This window comes from Stegodyphus dumicola, chromosome 5 (assembly GCF_044657685.1).
Source record: "Stegodyphus dumicola isolate Sdum_Otavi_A_Nest chromosome 5, ASM4465768v1".
Taxonomy (NCBI): Eukaryota; Metazoa; Arthropoda; class Arachnida; order Araneae; family Eresidae; genus Stegodyphus; species Stegodyphus dumicola.
The window spans coordinates 107,964,018-107,981,068 of NC_140772.1; the positions used below are offsets into that span (position 1 = coordinate 107,964,018).

Here is a 17,051-nt window from a genome sequence, read left to right on the forward strand (position 1 = left end):
TGGATTTAAGATCATACAACATTTGATATGTATAAATATAGATGCTTTGTTATTTAATAATATCAATTTATATAAACGAAATAATACTACGCAGAGATTATTTCATTATTTGGAAACTATTACCTGTATGGGTAACACGTAATGAAATAAAATTTTCAGTGGCTAATTTTTGTTCGTTCCAGTTTACAAGCGGATAATTCATCTGCATCAGTTTTCGTTTTAAAATAAATGAAATTTCATTAAAAATATTGATGATAAGTAACGTTTATCCCTTGTGTGGGTAGGAAGTCTTCAAGTAAAAATTATAAACCTTTTTTAAAGAAATTGAAAAAGTATAACCCTAAGAATTCTTAAAAATATCTTGTAATCTCTTTTATTAAATGAGGAAGAACTGGTATATATGTGTGTTCCTCATCGGACTGTGGAATAACGCCGTCACTTAAACACATTTAGTCCGAAATTCGAACGCGGGCACATTGAATTGTGAGTTTTGAATTTTTCTTTATCCTTAACGTTTTGTGAGCATTTAAGAAAATTTTGATTTATAAACTTAAGATTAATCACAAGTATGTCAGATATTTAGGTTTCAAACTTAATCAGTAAACACAGGGCTTTAAAAGAAATGTGTTGTCCCTCGGCGAAGCCTAATATATTTGTGTTTTCATAGGAATCAAGTAACTCGGAGATTTAAAGAAATATGTTTGTTATCTGTGCTCGAAATAAAGTATTTTAGTCTGCCATGTGCAGGTGTGTTGCCATTAGACAAAACGTAATATGATTAATTTTTCTTTCTACTTTAATCTGTATGTTTTTGATTATCAAATTAAGCGATTTAAAATCAGTCCCATCAGTCCTTCTTCTCTTGTTATTAATCACTAGCGGAAATCACTACGTAAGTTTATGAAAAAAGTCGTACTTTTTTTCATGTTTATAAGAATTCTTTTTAGAAGACTGGCCGAGCAAGCAAGTAGTCGGCATAAAAATTTATTTAAAGCATGCATATTCGTAGAACTGCGGAAATATCGATGTGTTTTTATGACCCATGACAGAGCTCCAGACAACCTCATCAGAATTTGTGACGATCAGACATTCTTGAAGAGTGGATGATTTACGAATGACCACCTCGAGTATTTTCGCCCTCCACAAAACCATGGGAAAGCGGAAATAACGTGTGACCTTTTATTTCAATCTACGTGCACAATACCTCGAAGACGGTTACGTCCAAAATAATAAATCATCGGTAAGTAGACGTGAATAGGATTCTTTAGCAAGTGTGCGTAACGGAGAGTCTGTGCTTGACCAAAACTGCGTATTATATTTTACTTTGACCCCGGTGTGACCAGTGGGCGAAAACAATACGCCTTATGAGGAGTAATCGCATCCGGTGTTCTAGTCTGTTTTGAATGTTAGCTGCTTCCGACCGATCAGTTTGTTGTTCTTGCTAGACTGCTGCAATTAAAATCAACACGAACACGAATCAGCGATTAGTTTCTTCAGTTTTCACTTTATACTCCACAAACCGGATGATGCTTAACTAAAATTTTCACTTTATAGTCAAGAATAGAAGACGATGGTTAAGTAAAGTTTTTACTTTATTTTCAGCAAACTGGGAGAAAGATTAATTAAAATTTTAGTTTTATAGTCAACAAATAGGGACAACGTTTAACTAAAAATCACGCTTAACCCGAGGGCAGATAAAAATATACAAAGCAGATTAAACAGGAAACTTATCATATTATTATGAACACAATTAACAGAATATTTAGTATTTTTCTGATAAAGAGTATCGGTCGCCAGATGTGTGCCAGAGCCACAAATTTGGTAGCCTATTTACGTCACATCACTATAACAGTTATATAATAATGCTGTGCAAGTAGAGGTCTTAGAAGAGAAGGTACAAATTTTTTCTAGATGCCGTCCACCTTCTTTTATCATTGACCAAACATACTAAAATGTTTCTTTTTTACAGCTTTCAACATTTCAATATAATTTTCTAAGGATGTTACTTTGTTCTTCATATTATCAATGCGTTCTTGTTTATCTTAGATCATTTGCGAGTTGTATTTCAAAATCATTCACATTTGGTTTATTATTGTCATCATCAATTTCGTATTCTGCCTCAAAATGAATTTTCTTTAGACTTAATTCGTGTAATCTGTACTAGCTTTCTTTTCCATTGTCTCCGATTTCTTGATGTTGCGGCGGAATACACAGAGATGAGAAATTCGTGTGTGCGGTCCCCGCAAAGTCACTATTTCCAAACTTTTACGAGTGTCATACGACATGGTTCCGGCATCGTAAACTCAATAATTCGTTCCAGTTTAAGTGAAAGAGACATAACTTCACGACTAGTGTCAAGAGATTTTCTTGACTCCACTGTCTACGTCGTCAAAGCCTCTCGATTTCAGGAGGGCTGACGAACCGATGATCATGTTTTTCCTTTGATATCGTTCCAGATATAACGGATCAGAGGATATAAAATACAGCAGAAAAATTAAGAAAGCGTGGCTAATTCAGACTGAAGATTTTTTTTAATCGGAATAACACTTCAGAATGCTCTTGAACTCTCGACTAGAGAGACCCTCGTTAACAGTTTCCTCACGTCACGAGGACCATACATCCCTTCAATAACTGTTCTGTGCTATCCATGAATTATATATATTTGTAAAGAGCTTCTCATAATTGTAATAAATATGTTTTGAGTTTAGCAATGCAATAAGTATTACGCAGCCTCACAAATGTACTAAACATCATACGGAGTCAGATGCGCTACCTGCCGCCAGCCACCCACAGTGTTGTTTCTTTTACTGTACACGGTAAATTCACGTTCGGCACTGGATTTTAATAGTTTCTTTTGCGGCAATCCAAGCGAATTTTTATGTCATCTTCATAATCACTGTGTAGAAAATGTTCGCTACAATTTCTTGAGTTCTTCACATTTATGGAATCCAGAATCGAATTTTTGGAGTCCGGAATAATATATTTAATGTTAGGCAATGCTATTTTTATTTCATATTTTGTAAAACTTACAAATTACCGAACTCTACGATTTGAAAATCAGCAGAGGCAACACTTTTCGAAATAAAGCAAATTTTTATCAGCGCGTGAGACTGTTGCCACTCGGAAAAATGACTGTAAAAAATTAGCGTTTTCAGAGATTTTAATTAATATGTCGGCTAATTAATGTCGTAAGAAGATAAGAATAGTCAAAATGGCTTTCCAGGAGTTTTGAGAATCCGGGGGGGGGGTATCACTCACGAAACTCACCTCCCCGCCGTTCTGGAAGAGATGATGCCACAAACAAACAGACAGACGCGCACATGTTTTAATAATATAGATTAACAACGCTCCTTTTTTTTACTCATAGAAAGTGAAGTATATCTAAATCAGAAATCAGCAGCAATATTTGACCTGTTAAAATAAAGGGTGTTCTAATTTGAAATGAATCCAACAGAGCATTAAGCTTAGGATTTTATTTTAGCGCTTATGATTTTTAATTTAAAAGATGCCTCAGAAATCATCTCATGTTTGAGAAAGTATCTCAGAAAGAAGCTTTGTAAATAGAAAATAAATAATGCTTGATTTTAATATTAATAATACAATCAACTTTTATTTTAATTTTTGTAATCGTTAACCGAATAAAATGTAATTACTTAAAATTCCTTTCTAATGTAATTAGGGAAAACTTTTAAAAGCATGTCACTCAATTTAAAACTGTTCTTAGCATCGGAAATGTTAAGCATTTGATTTCGTTCAGGATGAAATAATGTTTAAAAATGTATTCTTCCATATATTTAAGACTCTGAAATATTGTATACAAAAAGAAAAAATATGCATTTCTACTTATATTCAGGGTGTAATTACAAAATTTTTACCTCCGATCAAGTCAAAAACTCTTTATCTTAATGGCAAGTTACTAAATGTTTTGGTAAGCATGAGGGGTGTTTCACTGCTTCAAAGGAAGTATAAGGAAAAAACCATTTCGGGCATCTCTTCTCTTTCCTACCTCCAGGTGCACAATATCTAAAAAGTACCAATCATAGTGTAATTATTCGTCATTGGTCAAGTTGGCTTCCGACGGAGGTGTTAGCCGTACAGAACTTATATGCCAACTCGTCGAAAGAGACCTAGGGCTAAGGTAGTAAAATGAGTTCTATTGAACTGTCCGAATGTAGCTCGGAACAGAGCTTAAATTGCGCCGGAGCCCTAAATAAAAGGGCTCACGCCCTAACTTTATGTAAGTGAACCACAATTTCAGCGGAAACGTTTTAGTTGAATTATAAATATGCGTTAAAAATCGATTCTAACTTGCCTATCTCTCCCTCGAACACAAACCTTGGACTGAGGTTGAGACTTACTCTCCAGGAAGTGGAATGAATTTATGACTGCGGTTAAAGTTTTCGTTTCTGAAAATACTCACATACAAAAAGTGATCACACTGGTAGTTCACGTGTCATGTTAGTGACTTTAATGCTGCAGAGCTCCTGTAGAGTTTTTGAACGATGTAACCAAACGCGAGGACCACTACTGTCACTTTCACAAAGGAGTCTAACGTTTATTCTGCCAGTATTATCAGATCGTATTCGGGAAAAATTTCTGCTAGAATAATACTGGCAGGGCATTGCGATCAGTAAGTCTTGGACTTTTCCCTTTTTGCTTTCAAAACTATACTTTTTAGTTAAAGTTTCCTTCCATATTCTCATATCCCTTTTAATCATTATATATATATTGGTGTGCTGCAAAAAAGAATGGTTTTTGTATCTATCATCCCTTGAAATAGTACATTACAAATACACTGGTGTGCAAAAATTAAGGACGAGACGGTTTTTTCAATATAACTTTGTGCAAAAGCTTTCCAAATCAACACATTTAATACCGTAAGATCCCCAATACGTAAGGACATGAGTAATGTAAGCAACACTTACTAAAAGAGAAACCAGAGGGATAAAAAGAAGCTTTATTGAAAAAGTAGCATGGAGCGCAATGTGACTGAAGGTCGAAGCATCCCTGTGATGGGTGTCCATCAAGAAACATCCGGTCTTTAATAGGGGATATGATCTTCCCTGACTGCTAGGCAGGTTTCACAGCGTCTGCCCATGCTGAGAATGAGGGTGTCAATGAGTTGTTGAGGCATTTGCATTTCTGCCCATTCGTCTTGCAGCGCCAATTGAAGCTCCGGAATCGTTACTGGTGGTAAGGTACGAGCTGCCAAGCGTCTGCCTAGAAAATCCCATACATGCTCGATAGGATTGAGATCCGGAGATCGTGCAGGCCAATCCATACGTTCAATATCCTCACTCTCTAAGAGCTGTTCCGCAGCTACTGTGCGATGACATGGTGCATTGTCGTCCATGAAAAGGAACTGCGGACCCATAGCGCCTCTAAAAAGACGCACATATGGAAGAAAAATTTCGTTACAATAACGGGTCCCGTTGACTGAACCTGCGTCGAAGATGTGAAGGTCTGTACGACTACCAAGCATGATGCCTCCCCAAACGAGAACACCGCCACCTCCATACCTGTCCCTTTCAATGATGTTCGAGGGATGATTGCGTCTTCCCCGCTCTCTCCAGATGAGTATGCGATGAGAATCGCTACTCAGACTGAATCTGCTCTCATCTGTAAAGAGTACTCGTCCCCATTCATTGTCTCTCCAATTCCGGTGTTCCCGGCACCACAGAGAACGCCTTCTCCGATGGGCAGGCGTTAGAGGTACACACTGTACAGGGCGTCGTGCAAACAGACCACCACAGTGCAGTCTTCTGGCCACGGTAAAACGCGATATCGGTCGTCCAGTCGCCTGTGTCGTGTGTCTAGCGATTTCTCCCGCTGTCTGCCGCCTGTTTCTTCTGGCCTGTAAGGCAATATACCGGTCATCTGCGGATGTGGTTCCTCGTGGACGACCACTACTAAACCCCCGGATAGCTGTTCCTGTAGTTTGAAAGTCGTGAAACGATGCTGGGAGTAATTCCGAACTCTGGAGCCACACTTGTCACACTGCGGCCGTCCTCCAACTTCCCAATGATTCGACCTCGGGTAAAAGCATCCAGATGTCGTCTAACAGATTGATTATTCGCCATTTCTCGCTGAGGCAACAACTCGGTGTGATTTTAACTGCTATACGGCGTGCAATCTCTTTGCCAGAAATACTGATCTTACACCGATAACATGCTTTATACTACTCAGACACTCCCTCATTACGTCTACCTGCATATTTTCGCATGTGCTACCATACATCACCTTACTTAATCTCCTGATTGGTCTTTCTGTCCGCTCTGCCTCTTCGTTCAGCTGATATGCTAATTTTTCGACTTCGTCCTTAATTTTTGCACACCAGTGTAGTGTAATCAGGGCTTAAATTCAGATAAGATCAGCTGAACTGCTTCTTAGCATCTGAGTGGAATTATAATTCCAGCCGAAGCCTAAAATAAGACGAGGGTCAATAACTTTGTTTTATTTAACCATTTAAAATTTATTTAAAATTTATTAAATTTCTATCTCTTTACATATATTTTAATTTTAATAATTTTGATTTTCAGTAATTTTATTTATTTATTTTTCCCTTCGTTCTTCCATAGGGTTCCGGCACTTCTAATTCTATAAATTACACCCTGGTTTCGAAACATGTTAATGATGCTATCACACTTTGATTTACAGAAGATTTGAGCTTTGAGCAATCAGGGAAAGACAAACTCTAACAGCATTGTATGAAAAAAGTTAAACTGCAGTTAGTGCTTAAGCTTATGTAAGAGAACATAAAATATAAACATAAAGACAGCTATAAAAAAACAAATCGAATATATATATATCAATAGAAAACTATATACAAAGTTGAATATGAGTATGTCCAGAGGGTGACAGAGGGGTAGAGTACTCGGCTGTGCTTCTACTGTCATAGGATACTTACGTTGTGGACGTGTTTGAGGCGGGCTGCATATAGCTTGACATGGCTGAGTAGGTAGTAGCACAATATGTAACGACTGAGCCAATTTTATTTTGTCCGGATCCGTTATTGCTAGTTTAGCGTGCTACGCCGCCTAGTGTGTGGAAGTTGGTTTTTAAGGTGGTATCTTGACGTATGTGGGAAGTCAAATACGTAGTGTTCCTCTCTTCCTTCCCTACAGCTGTAATTACTGTACTTAGATACCCAGTGTTTTGGAATTATTAGCATGTACGATAGTTAATTATCTAGTCTCTAAGATTTACCCCATGTTAGTGCAAGTAGGACTATCCCATGTTACTGTTAACTACGGTAATTACAGAGCTGGTGTCTAGGAACTATACAGTGTTACAGTAATTAGATAAAGTATTAATAATTCGATTTGTAAGGTAATTGGTATCCAGGATGTACCCAGTACAGTGCAAGCAGGGTAGTAGGGTACGTTCTGGCTTTGAAGTATTGAGTAATATTGTAATTAAAGTAGTTATGTACCCAGTGCATTGGAAGTACCTAATGTTAGTGTAATTCAGAGTAGCCTAGGAAGTATTGTAGGGTTATAATTTTTCTGGTAATGCTAATGCGTCCATAAACCCGACAGACGTGTAGTGAATTATCGCTATGTCTGAAACAATCGTTTGTCTTAAATGACTTGTCTGAAGTTTGTGTTTGTGTGTGTTTGTGTGAAACACTCGTGTTTCACGTTTTTTGTTTGTGTTTGTGTGAAACAATCTCGTGAGAAAGTTAAAAACAGCTTTGTTATTTAAACAGATATTTGAGCACTGAGGCACTTTCTTGGGCTTCAACTTTCACAGGTCATAGTAATGCAAATAAAATTGAACAGTATTAATAATTAGGATAGCTTAGTGTCAAATATCTAAGAAGTAGCCAATGTTAGTGTAATTGTTGTAGTCAAGTATCCAATGTCTAAGAAGCACCTAGAATTAGTGAAATTAATGTAGTTAGGCGCTCTGTGTCTAGGAACTACGCAATGTTAGTGTAATTAATGTAGTCTAGGAAGTATCAGCAATTAGGATAATTAATACCTGATGTCTTGGAAACGCTCTCTGTTAACGGATGTAGGGTAGTAAGGCACTCGTGTTTAGTAACCACCTACTGTTGGTGTGACATGTTTGCAGAGGAAATAATATGGGATCTAAATCGAATTTCACTCTTTAAAAATCTTTTAAAAACAAGCGCGAACGAATCAGAACGTCACGCAAACACCCAACAGATCACAAAATTTACAGGGACTTGGAGCGTATAAACACTCATAATCCAATTTTAATATGTGACGTCAGCTATCCAGGTGTAGGCCAAGACGTTTTGCTCCATCTGTTCTTTAGCTAAGGTGCTCCACACCTCACAAGAAAAAAAACTTTCATCTCGCGCTATAAAACAAGGGGGAAAAGGGGGAAATTCTGATTGCACCTTCCGCTTTCCTCTACAGCGCGCGCCACACGCTGCATTTCCATGTCACGTATTTTATCAGGAGGGGGGAGGAGACAATAGGAATACAAAGGATGGATAAGAAATGTTGACGTGCATTTCAAAGATTATATAAAATCCAATACAGAATAAAACGATGGGAGGAGGGCCAAAAGATTTTCTTTTCGAAGATGTTTTTGACTTCCTTTTGCAGAAGCATGGGCTTTTAGAAGCTTGGAAGGCGATAATGATTTGAAAAGGTTTTGCTGTTGTTCGGGGAAAGTCGATTTTCGACGATGTTTTGAATGAAGGATTTTTTAAAAATATACTTCAAAATGAAATGCGTTTTAGAGTTTTGTAGTTGGATGTTAAGGGTTTATAGGTATGTTGAAAACTAGAAAATTTAAAAAGGTATGACTAATATCGTTTCTGATTCTTTTTTTGGGGGGGATGGGGGAGGAGCTTACTTTTCTGATATTTCGTAAAGTAAAGGTTTTAAGTGTTAAAGATTAAGGATATTAAGAATTCTAATAATTTAAAAGATTGCGTATAATCTATACTATTAAACAATGGAGAATCTGTATGTATGTATGTTATGTTCTTCTACTTCTATTATACTGTTACTATATATTCTCTCATAATTGCTTACTATAATCTGTTACTTAGAATAGTAAGTTAAAGGCATTTCCCCTTGTTCATCGTAGCCACGGAGACGACTGAGTAGTTAAATGTTAAGGGATTTAGGTGTGTCAAAATAAAATTTAAAAGTTATGACTAATGCCTCTTCCTCTTATCTTTGACAACTATTTCTTTTCTTACTTACTTTTTTTTTTTTTTTTTTTTTTTTTTTTTTTTGAAACGAGGGACGCAGCAAACCCAAAACTTTCAATGTATTGTAAATGTATGCTTTAGATTTTTTAACAGTAAGAGACAAAGCATAATGAAATTAGTTATGTCAAAATTCTGCAAATACCAATTACATAAAAAACTTACACAAATATAGATTATTTATAGTAATTACCAATTGCAGACTAACTGGCAATCTAACTGGTACTAACACATTAGCGAATTTCAAAGCATCATATACGAAGTTTCTGAGAATCATAAATAAATATTCGTTAGTTTTTTTCCCTTTCAAGCGGCATTCAGGGAACTTTCCCTTTCAAGCGGCAAGTTCCCTGAATGCCGATAGTTTGAACCGGATTCTAACCTGACAGCAAATACAGTATTTCACAAGATAAATTTTACGACGGAATCAAGCACCCATATGAGCTTCTGAATATTCAGAAGTTCTTGCTAAGTGACTTGCAAGGAATGCGTACTGAGGGCTAAAAAAATTAGAATGCTGTATTTACTTTCTTGGACGAAGTAAAGGAAGTATTGTAATCTCTGAAAGTTTCAGGTATCAGATTTCAACAAAAATATCCATTTTGACCGTTCCCGAATCCATTTTGACATTTTTTTTCCGTGCCGTCTATACGGTCAGAATAAAGGACTTTTTATCCAAAACTTCCAATAAAGGACCGTTTTTCCAAAACAGATTGTAAAATGAATTCAAAATAGTTTTTTTTCGTGACATCTGTACGTACGTACATTACGTATGCTCGTATAACTGTAGATTGTTGAAATTTTGTGATAACATCTAGTTGTGCACCTCCTTTTTTGTTGCAATCGGCAGTACCAAATATATACATACCCACCTCCCTTGTCTGGCTTTTATTTTATCAATCGTTGTTTATAGTCATGTACTTCCAATTACAGAAGTGTTTTGAATGACGAAAATATTCATATTTTGGCCATATCAAATTTTTAAAATATTAATTTTTCCAAATAACGAAATTTAATTTTTAATACAGTCTCTCGTTTCCTATATTTATGTTTAGGGAAGTTCTGTACCCTTTATGAAAAATATAAAATTGTAAGAAATTTGAATCCCGTATTACCAAACTAGAGCGGGTTATTTAATTTAAAAATTTGCAATTTTTGATGTCATTTACAGCTTGCCTTGAGGGATCGATTAATTAAATTAGAATAATTCGAACAAGCATGTTGATATTGGGGGAAATAAGCAAAAAATGTGTGTAATTTAATAGCCGGTTAAGGAAATGGTGGGGTGTCCACATCAATTTTTTTTAAATTTCTATTTTTAACTAACTCTAAAAATAGTGTATCTACGTTTACGAATATTTTCACACTTGCCGATAGAGCTGTATGGAAGTTCCTGTGGAATGTTGCAGGTAATCTTCTCAGAAATTCTTCTTTATAATTTTTTACAGAAGTTTTTAAAGATCTCACAGAACATAGTTCTATAAGAATTCTCATAGAAATTTCATATCTCAAAATCTTATAGAAACAAATCCCATAGAAATTTACTAAAGCCTTTATCGAATGGTATTCTTTAGAAAACTGCAATGTTTCTAAACTGTAAGAAAAGCAAATTTTCATTTTCTGATGTACTATACCGGATATAGATCAAGAAAAATAAAGCATTTTTCTTTCATAAGTTTTAAATTATTTTTGTTTCCCCCCCCCCTCGTCTAGATTAACATTTTTTATCTTCACAGTTTATGTAACATTTTGTACCGTACTGCTTTTAAAATTCAAAATTTAAATCTTGTAAAAGCATAAAACCAGTTGAAATCATAAAATTAATTAATACAATAAATTTATGCTTTTAATTATAATATTTTTATTCTTGAAATGAATGCTTTTACTTATTGTATATGAACCCCAGGTATAAGAAATGATTTCTTAATTTTAATTCACATAATCCTTACTTAAAATGCATTTAATTTATATAAGATAAAAAAAATCTCATCTATTCTGAAAATTTGGATCCCCCTCATTTATGTCATAGATTATTTCAAAATCGGGACAGATTTCTATTCTCTTTTTAAAAAATTCCATTAAAAAATTAAAACTTCATTCATTTGTTTTGATCCTAAAAGAAAAAAAATTGATTTTATTGCGCTTTTAAATATTCCAAACCTTTTATAGGAGGGAAAAGCACTGAAATTTGTTTAAAATTCTTTAAAATGATAGCATAATTTTCTATAAACTGATTCTTATATTTTCTGTAGAATTTTATTAGTTGATTCTATACATGGGATTATTAGAAACTCTGTGCACAGATCTCTATAGAATAGCTATATTTACCTCTACAGAATCTCTATACATAACTGTAATAAAATTTTATAGATTTCTATAGAAGGAATCTGACCTAGTTTATTGAAACTTGTGTCATAATTCTAAGTAAGAGCACTGTCTGCTTCTCAGTGTATCTCTTAATTCTAAAAATTTTTCCGTCCTTAAATTTTACGCCCACAGTGCCGCCTCACCGGTTGCACCGCCTTTAACATGAGCTCTCCGTGTGACCACGTACCAAATTATCATCCTGCAAGGGCGTAGAGAAAGAAATGAGCAGTCAGAGTTGTCCAAGATCCCGTGTGTATATTTCCTCAACAACAACAACAACAGCATTGTTGTTAGTATACCGTAACTACCCTTTCTATACGTGATTCCGTTACATAACGAGTCCAGCTGGCTGGACATTATGACGTCGCAGCGATGACGAAACAACCAACGCCATCTGCGCCTTTTCTTTCTCTTTCCTTCCTCTCTCGGACAAACATCGAACCTAAGAAAACGCAGATAGACCCAACTTCCCTCTCTTTTTGTTATCTTCCTTTAAGGGTTCCTTCTAAAGGTAGGCCAGGCCGGGACTTGAAAGGAGAAGGGTCAGTCGAACTCGCGTGCCTACCCATTATGGCAAAGTCCTGAAAAGCGTCCCGATCTATTAGCTGTGTGCATCTATAAAAAGGAAATACATGTAAAGGGAGGGGGGCTAGACTGTCCATGCATCTCTGAAGAATGGATTCTTAAGATTAGATTGAGGAGGGGGGAGATTGAAGGATTTCGCCTTCCCCATTGGCAGATGTATCGAAATTAGGTGTGCCACTGGGGAGAAGCAGTCCATGCCCTCGCTCGCTTAAGATGACTTTATAGTCTGTTGAGGAAGTGGATGAAGAGTTTTGGCGTTATTCTTAGCGATTTTGCTTTTGTGGCTTCTTTAGAATCCCGATTTAATTTGTTAAAAATTAAAAGTGCCGGAACCCGAGGCCAGGCCATCTGAAATAGTGAAAATAGATAAATGAAATGAAATGATAATAAATAAAATAAATAAATGAAATAATTATTATCAGTCTTATGGTGGTGTCGATCATATGCCACGTCGATGTTAAACAGTGTCGCTTCTAGCCGATTCAATCATATGCTGTTTCGATCTTACGCGGTGTTGCTCGAGACGGTGTCAACGCTACGCAGTGTGGATCCCATGCCGAAGTCGATCGTACGCTGTTCTGATATTTTTCTTGTCGATCCAACGCCATATTGATACTGTGCATCCAATACGTGTGTCGATTCTACGCATTGTCGATTCTATGTCGCTGTCGGTCGTATACCATGTCTGTCGACACTTTGCAGTGTCAATCGTATGTCGATGTCGATCCTACGCGATGCTGATCCTCTGCTGTATTGATAGTTCGCCGTTTTGATTCCATGCCCTCTATCGATTCCATTCTACCTTCTATCGATCCTGCATCTTATCGATTAGTATGTCGAGTTATTTCTGTGCTTGTGCCGATTCCAAGCATTGTCAATTCTATGTCGGTGTCAGGATCCTCGTACCCCGGGGTGTTCCTCCTCAAAACTGAGGCGAAAGTTTAACAGTGAGCTAGGTTCAGTAATACTTCCATTACATGTGGTGGAGGTGCTGGTCTAGATTCTACTTGTGCTTATTGATCATAGGCAGTTTTTATCCTTAGCGTTGTCAATAATACATAGATTCTATGCTGGTGACAATTTCAACATTGTTAATTCTATGCCGATGTCGGACCTATGCGAATGTCAATCACATGCGTCTTGTTCCTACATCGTATCGATCCTGTGTTGTCGGTTATAAGCAGTGTGGATCTAAAAAATGTAGGCTGAATGCACAAATAAGCAAAACTTTGCATGAAGTTATCCTCTCCCAAATTTTTCTTAGTCTCAGAATAAGAACCGTAGGTGGGGTTCCGTAATTTCGCAGAGGAAACTAACATTAACGCAATGCATTATTCCGCCGAACCTCGCTCTGTATCACAAATGTTGTTTGTGAACGTGTTTTGAAAATAAAATGAAAATCAACGACAATATACTAATGGACTTTTACTAATGATAGCAGTTAGTTAAAGACAACCGACGTTTATAATTACATACATTTTTAATTGCATTTTAAAAAGACTCAACAATTTTTAAGAACTTCTGAAAAGTTCTGTCATTAATGCTGATGCTTTATTTGCATCGTAACACTGTTTTTACTGTAGTCACGTCCAGTAAATTAAGTTTCGTTAAGTTCCATCACAAGTCTGTTAACGAAGAAACAAGTTTCACGTTCGTAACAAGCATGCAAATCACGTATTGGTTGAAAATTAAAGCCTTAAGAACGGTTCTTCCAGTTTGAATAAGTAAAAGAAGTAGAACTCCACTTTCTGTGGCCTACATTGCCCCTCATTTTTTAAGATTTAAGTTTATTACGGTTTCTTCATCATTTTTTATTGAATTAAATAATTATCAAAATCACTTATGTCTGATGCATTAATTTTCATGTAAAACTGATGATACTTTGTTTAATCTGTAACTCCTTTATTCAAGTAATGAAGAATCTGTTTTTGTGTACATGAGCAACCCCTTACGAAAGATTTTACAGGAGCTAATAGAGCTCTATATAAAGTCTTACAGAACTTTACAGATATAGCTTCTATGCACTTTGTATAGAAATTCTACAACTATAAAGACATGTATATTATTACGAATTTTGTATATATGTAAATAATTTTAGTGAAGTTATGTTTGAAATTGCAGTATCTCTTGTATAATGTAATATTAAATGCCTCAAAAAAACAAAGTTCCAACGAGAAACTAATATCACAGGGGCAAGTCCATTTAACATTGAGGTAAATAGCTATCTTGTCAATTTGATGAAGTAGCGCCAAGCTGGAAATAAATTTGGCGACTTATTTTCATCGTCAAATTTGGTGGGAAATTGCCAAAAGTCGCCAAACTTGGTGAGCATTTAGCGGCATTTTGGTCCGATCCCTGTATAACTGTAATTGTTCTAACCCCTAAATATAACTGTATCTGGCTCTATATGAAATATTCCGCCGAACCTCGCTCTGTATTACAAATGTTGGTTGTAAACTTGTTTTAAAAATAAAATAGAAATCAACGACACTATACTAATGAACTTTTACTAATGATAGCAGCTAGTTAAAGAGGACCCGAGTTTATAATTAAGTACATTTTAAAAAGACTCAACAATTTTTAAGAACTTCTGAACTAAGTCAAATTTGGTTTAAAATCGCCAAAAGTCGCCAAACTTAGTGACCATTCAACGACATTCTGGTCCGGTCCTTGTATATCTGTAATTGTTATAACTGTATCCAAACCTATATATGGCTGTAAATATACGTGTCTTTCAGCAATTTTCAGAAATCGAAGACACTGGAAATCTCTCGGCGTACGGGAGAAAACTAAGATCGGATTGGATTGGATTATTTAATTATGGCAAAGCACACAAGGCCTATCTGCCTAATAAAAAACTAAGATCGGAGACAGTCTCAGTTATCAGCTCAGAATTAAGTTCGGAGTATTGGGAGATTTTCGAGCGAGTTTGGCTTTTTAAATGCACTTTGCATTGCGTTTTGTTTACCGTTCTTAATAATTTGAAGTAGTAACTATTGTCTGTGTTCTGTCATGCTGAGAAGAATTGTACGAGAATTTTTGTGAAAAGTTCCAGAGCTGTAGAGTGTTCCTTTTAGGATAATAAACTTTATCGAGCTATCAAAGGTTCTATGTGCATTCAATCTATTACAAACTTGTACACAGGTAACAATGTTTGGGTATCAGAAGTGGGACTGAATGTCAATGACAAGAGGGATTGAAGAGCAACTAAAACACCTGGGGACAGCCTTTGCGGCATTCCACGAAAACATTTAAAAGGCCGTCAACTCTGTTAAAAAAGAGATGAAAGCATTTCAAGAAAGATGGATCATAAATCACTTAAAATAAAAATAAATAAAAAGTCACTTAAAAATTCAGTTCATGAATCACTTAAAAATTCGTTCATTAATCACTTAAAAACTTAAATTTCCGTTCATAGATCACTTAAAAATTTAGGCAAAGTCAAAACGTCTATTTCAACAACTTCAGAATTCATTAGAAATTATGCCCCAACTTTCTATATACACTAGGTCACAGATCTTCTGTAGAATTCTATACAATTTTAGATATAGCTTTTGAAGAGTTGTACAGATTCTATAAAGATATGAATATATATTCTGGAGAGATTTTTGCAACAATTCTAGAAAAAATTTAATGAAAGTTAAAAATATTTTAATTTCAGGCAGTAACAACATTTTTCTTTTAATTCACCGTTTTTAAGATGTCTACTCAAATCACTCACTTTTAAATAACCGTTTCTCTTAAATAATTTTAATGATTCAATATACCCATCCGAAAATGTCTTACAAAATTCCAGGTTAAAATAAAATTTATTTAATGTATATTATACATCTAATATATTAACCTATTTTTATGCACATTTTTTTAAAATCAAAACATAACATGTGGCATGCAATTTGATGCAGAATCCTTTTTATTTCTACAGGCTTTTACATTTTTTAAAAGTCAAATCCTTGTTCGATGTGTTACATTGCAAGTTGAGCACTTAAGATACGATCGTCTTGCCTCGTGGCCTTTTGCTAATAATTCGTTCAGAAATTTTTCAGTTAATGTTAAGTGCGTCCATTCTATTCTATGTCTTGTGATAATATCGCTTTAAGCATATTTCTCGATTTTTTTTTTTTTTTTTTTTTTTTTTTTGGTTAGTTCTTTGAGACAAAGATTCACCAAACGTCACTGCATAGGTAGAAAGCAAAAAATAAATATTACTATAGAAGTAATGTACATGACGTTTGCTAAAGAACAACCATGGTAAGCTTTATCATTAACTTTTTAATAATAATAATAATAATAATAAATAACAAGGAAAACCAAAAGAAAAAGGAAAATAATAACTGAAAGGAATTCAGATTTTAACACAGCACCGTCTGTTAAGGTTTTTTTTCCAGCGTGCGAGACTATTTATCGGAAATTCTAAAGGTATGCTCATTTTAAAATTATTTTGCGATATTGCTCTTGAACTGAATTTTATGTTTTAAGTGCGAAGAACATGGTATTTAATAAATGAAGGTAACATTCAAACGTTACAAAAAAAAAAAAAAAAAAAAAAAAACGCCCCTTTGAACGAAATATAAAATCTGAAAGCTTTCAGATCTTTTTATTTATCTTTTTTTTTTTTTTTTTTTTTTTTTTTTATGTTATTAAACATTGTTTTCTTTGCGCTTAAGAGACTCAGTAGTAAAATCACAGCATTTTTAAAAGCAACATAGCAATATATGCTTAGAATTCCTGATAGAGGTTTAAGTGTTGACATACACTTGTAAGATCTTATAAGGTATTTCTCCCACTTTCCTAGCGTGCTTTCGTGGTGTAACGGTAGCACGCTGGGCTGATATTCCAGAGGTCCGTGGTTCGATTCCCGGCGAAGGCGGTTGCTAATTTTTCATCTCTTGGCTTCCAAAAAATC

At 35.3% G+C, this 17,051-nt stretch overlaps 1 protein-coding gene and 1 non-coding gene across 4 annotated transcripts in view; both read left to right on the forward strand.

The window, feature by feature from the left end:
- Nucleotides 1–17,051, forward strand: part of LOC146997197 (uncharacterized) — a 919,946-nt gene that overhangs the window by 561,729 nt on the left and 341,166 nt on the right. The window lies entirely within an intron of this gene.
- Nucleotides 16,944–17,015, forward strand: TRNAI-GAU (transfer RNA isoleucine (anticodon GAU)). The gene has a single exon. It is a non-coding gene; the product is annotated as a tRNA-Ile (tRNA).